The 5,000-nt window shown below is 44.0% G+C and overlaps 1 protein-coding gene across 3 annotated transcripts in view; it reads left to right on the top strand.

Annotated features, from left to right (window-relative positions):
* The window catches only part of exoc3l2b (exocyst complex component 3-like 2b), a 24,585-nt gene that overhangs the window by 4,958 nt on the left and 14,627 nt on the right, over nucleotides 1-5,000 (top strand). The window lies entirely within an intron of this gene.

Genomic DNA, 5,000 nt, shown 5'->3' with positions numbered 1-5,000 from the left:
AAGTTAGCATCGGGTGACACAGGACAGTAAAGACAAAGACATAATAACAATCATAGACTGTGAATAAAGATGACGACAGGAAATGAAGCTAAAATCTCTCAGATACGAACGCTGCCATCTTGTGGTGATGATGTGATAACTCGTGAACAAACATCAGTTTGATAAGAATGATGTAAAATGGCAGAAACCATCTTTGAGAAACATTTATTTAACGATCTGAAACAGATTCACAGCAGGTGACACAGTTCGAGTTGAGACCAAATTAAAACTAATTTAAAGTTCAGGTTCATTTCTTTGTCATTCAAATTGTTAGTTTCTTTGTAGTTTCTTGTTTGTTCGTCATTTCCTTGTCATTTATTTATTGTTTCTTCATCGTATTGTTTTTATGGCTCATTTTCTTGATCATTTCTTCATTTCTTCTTTGTCGTTAATTCATCGTCTCTCCGTTGTTTCCACGTCCTGACGCTCCGCTGCTGCCTCACGACGTCGCTCCACTGAAGTCGTTCAGTCTCGCTCTCCGTCACCTCCTTCCTGTCTCCGCTGCACTTCACCACATTCTCCGTCTTCAGGGAGGAGATGGTTACATTTTTCTGAACAGCTGTTCTCCCTCACAAATTCTGCGGAGCCGCAGGGTTTTAACTTAATGAAAGGCAGATGCAGCGTGGGTAACCGCGACCTCAGAGCGGATTCGGATCTGAAATGACCTTCGGACAAACTGGTGGAGATCTTATGGCTCGGAGTGATGTGGCGTTCAGTGTTTTTACCCACATCGTCCGTCCACGTTCAGGACGTCTCATCCCTGCAGGCAAACCCCCGTAAGCTGCTGTTAGGACTGGATTTCACCGGGAGGTTCGTCCTCGTGTCCTGAATCTTAAATATCTGCTTGTCCCAGCTAAACAAACAAACTCTAAAAACCACAGAGGAGAAGAAGAATCACCTCCTCATGGTCGTTCGCCAAGAGGAAACATGGTCGCAGCCGTGGTGCTGAATACTGAACGGCGGCTAGGATGTCACAGTGCCGTTGACCTTTGATATAAAATGTCGTCACTTCATCAGTTTTTAAGTTTTCACCAAGGTCACAGTGACTTTGACCCACAGAAGGATCACTTGGGGTTAAGGGAATGTTGGACCAAAGTCTCCTCAAGTCGTTCCTGAAGACATGAGGCCTCTGGTTTCACTTGTCGCCGCCGCAGAGGAAACTGACGCGTCGAGTTGTTACAGTGAATTTCTGATGTGGAGTCGAAACAAAAGATAAATGTTTGATGTTGACGAGTTAATGATGAGACTCCTGATCCGATTCCGTCTGAACCTCCTGTCGCGTGATTTAAAAACGTAACTGATTCTTTTACATTCGTATCTGAATAGATTTGAGTTATTTAATGTTGTAGAAGATGAATAAACATGTTGAGTGTCACATGTTAATATGGTTCATGTCTTTCTCTGCTGAAACGGCTCGTGTTCGTTTTTCAGGGATGAAATTCAAATATTTGACATCTTCGGTTTCAGTCGCCTCCTCCAAGCGGCTGCTCATCATCACGATGCCACAGCCCTTTGAAATGGATAATCCCTGGTTGTGGATCAGTTCCACCCGGACAGACGAGACGTTGCAGAGGTGGCTGATGGGACTTTGGAGCCACTTTGGTTCTTTCTTATCAGAGCAGCTCGGCTTTCATCAATCATCTACTCTGAGGGTTCTTCAGAGGAACGACTCAGCCGCCCTGAGTCTGATCAGTCGGATCTGATATAAAATCCTCTCGAACAAAACCAGAGTTCTCTCAGAAAATATTTATTTTTGTCTTTTTCTGTTCAGTCTGGAGAAATAGACGATCTGCGAATGTAAAGAACTGGACCTGAAGACTTTTCTTTATAAAATCATTGATAAAACTGAGGATTCTTCAGTTTATTTTGCAAAGTTCTGTTTTGTTCTGAACTAAACGTCGTTACCTTCTGTGATCGTTGTGCTTTTAGTTTGTCAGCGACTGTTTCCAAACAGACAAACAGGACAGAAGGATAACGTGTGAACAGGAAGTGGGAGATCAGCTGTCAGCTCCTTTCTGAAATGATTCCTGTTTTTATTTTGGACTGTTCTCACTGTTTCCTGCAGCAAACACACATCAGCTCATTATCTATACAGCCATTAGTCATCAGACGCACCCACACTGGGTTCAAGGCTGAGGTTAGATATCTGCTTCTCTCCTTCCTGTTTGTGTTACGTGAAGTGTCTCCACCTCTTCACCTTCACAAACTTCTCATGTTCACCTGCAGCCGGGTTTGACATGTTTTCATTTCATCCTCAGACCGTCGACCCACAGGGAACCACGTCTTTTTTCTTTGTGTTTGACGCTAAACAAACGTGTTGAACGTGTCAACGTCGGCCCCCGTGCTGGTCGGGCTAACGGCCTGCGCAGCTGGCACGTGGCTAACTCATGCTACGTGGAAAACCCAAATAGCATGAGAAGTGATTGACGCTCCTGCTGTTCTGATTGGTGGTCACAGCAGGAGCGTTGGATTCCTGTCAATTACATTACGACCTGTAGGTGGCGTCAAAGAGACAGATTTGTTTGTGTACGACTATACACTTTTAACAATATGAAATATTTTTTTTCTAAATGTTTCTTTCCGCACCGTTAAAGTTCGGACTCAAACTCACGACTGATGTACGTTCAGCAGATGAATTATGAAGTGAGGGAACAAACCACAGCTCGTATCTGTGAAGAGGAAATCGTTGTCAATTCAATTCAATTTAATTTGTATAGCGCCAAATCCTAATATACATGATCTCAAGGCTCTTGACATAGAAGGTCAAGACCTTACAATCAGCACACGTCTAGAACATGTGAATGAGTCATCAGGTCCACCGGTGACCTCTGACCTCTGACCTCTGACGTTTCACTGTTTCACTGTTTCACCTTCAAATCAAACATCTGAACAAACTAGGAGTCGTTCAGTCTGAAGCATTTTCCACTTTTTGTTTGTTTATTAGCAGGATTACGTGAAAACTGCTGAACCAGAAGAAGTTGGATCTGGATCAAGGGATTGTTTAATTTTTTAACACATTTTTCAAAATTTTCGTGGATTTTCCCGTGAATAATTCATGTATCTTGATTAAATCCGACCTTTTTAGAGACTCCTATTTATGAGCGTGTGTAATTTGATCCAAATAAAAATCTGGATCTCGTGAATTAAACAGTGTTTTCATCAGGAAACTGTTTATGACTCTGGGGACAGATTGAGTTTCTTACTCTCCTCACACTGACCTGAGAGTTTGAAGGACACGTGTGAGGTGCTTGTAGTTTGTTTCTGAATGTAAAAGTTAAAAAGCTCAAACTCTGTGGGAGCTGCTCTCCTGATGTCACATGACATTGTGTCAGCAGGAAGTTTCATGTTGAATCAAGTGTTCACCTGGAATCTAACGTGATGTCATGAGACTGAGGAACACGTCTGTTCCACCATCGTATTTCATTGTCCTGTGTGATTTGCGTGTGTCATCATCTGACCGTGTTGAAGAACACTCCCAGAATGCACCTGTCCCGTCACCTCACTCAGTGTCTGTCTCATGCGTCCACGTCCTCGGGTGGAGGTGTCTCCCAGTGTGAAGACCCCTGGTTCACATGTCTGTTTCAAACGCTCGTCCTCCACCGGCCTGGTGCTGGTGTTCAGGAGGTCACGGTTGGACCACACCCACAGCGGCGAGCAGAGTGACCCGGGAGTCCTCGCCTCGGCCCGTCTCACTATCGCTGTCCTTTCCGCTCCCATTGTTTGTGTCCCGGAGCTTCCGCGATGCCCTGCGACCCTCTTGAAGAAAACAGATTGTGTGTGAGTGCCGCCGGGCTCCGCGTGGGTTTCCTGAGCCTGCCGCCGGGGCTGCTGGGTATTTATGGAACCAACACGGCTGAATCACTTCCCACTTTGCCCTGCGAGCACAAGTGTGTGTGTGTGTGTTTTTCTTAGTGCCCATATATATATATATATATATATATGTCCTGAGCTGGTGAGACTGAAATCAACAACATGAACAACAACAGCTCCTAGTTCACACACACACACACACACACACACACACACACACACACACACACACACACACACACACACACAGTCAAGATGTCCCTCTTCTCATAAAACCTTTTCCGTAACCACGGTAACACGTCACAACCAACCATTTTTCAGCGATTTCCAGATTTTGAGAAACTTGTGATTCTGTCGTCAAACCAGTTTTTCACCTTCATGTCAAAATGAAATGTTCTGTTGTGAGAGGATGTAAAAGCTGTTAAAGAAATCCCTCTAAGCTTTGGAAAGATTGTCGTTCATGTGTTTTTTCTAAAAGTAGTCTTATCAGTGAATCACAAACTGTCGCGATGAGCGGAATCATTGAGACATTTTGGTGAATCATTGCTCGGAGCTGATGTTAATGTTTGATGATTTTATGTCTGTTCTTTACGATCATGGAAACATGTTGCAGCTGCTTTATAACCAGGTGGGTGTGTTTGTAGACCAGCATCCGCCTTGTTGCTATGGTTACCTGCAGGTCAGCACACCTCGATCTCCGGACAGCGGTTAAACTGTGGACTCTGATTATTCATTTAACTCCTGCCAGCCAATCAGAGAGCAGTGGTTACTGTCATGGTGGCTTTGGTTGGGAGGTGCCACAGAACCTTGGTGTGACCTCTGGGTCATTGATGACATATCACGGCTCAAACAAACCTGGCAGCCAATCAGAAAGGAGCATTTTGTGTCGTCATGGCATCAAGTCAGGTTCTAGTTAAACTTTATTGACTGGATTTACAATCGCTGGGTGAAAGGACGTTTTACAGACTTCACACAGTTTTCACCCTCTGAGGCCTGAGAAGGTTTTTTACATGATTTATTAAACTCAACATTAAAATGTTTTATATGAAAATGTCCAGACACTATTTTACAGACAAGTCCTCGTGTCTGTGTAGTTCAGATGGTCACCACTAGGTGTCTCTAAATATCTAACATACACAAGTGGGCGTGTC

This window comes from Hippoglossus hippoglossus, chromosome 13, assembly GCF_009819705.1.
Source record: "Hippoglossus hippoglossus isolate fHipHip1 chromosome 13, fHipHip1.pri, whole genome shotgun sequence".
Taxonomy (NCBI): Eukaryota; Metazoa; Chordata; class Actinopteri; order Pleuronectiformes; family Pleuronectidae; genus Hippoglossus; species Hippoglossus hippoglossus.
This window is presented reverse-complemented; position numbering and strand designations above follow the sequence as displayed.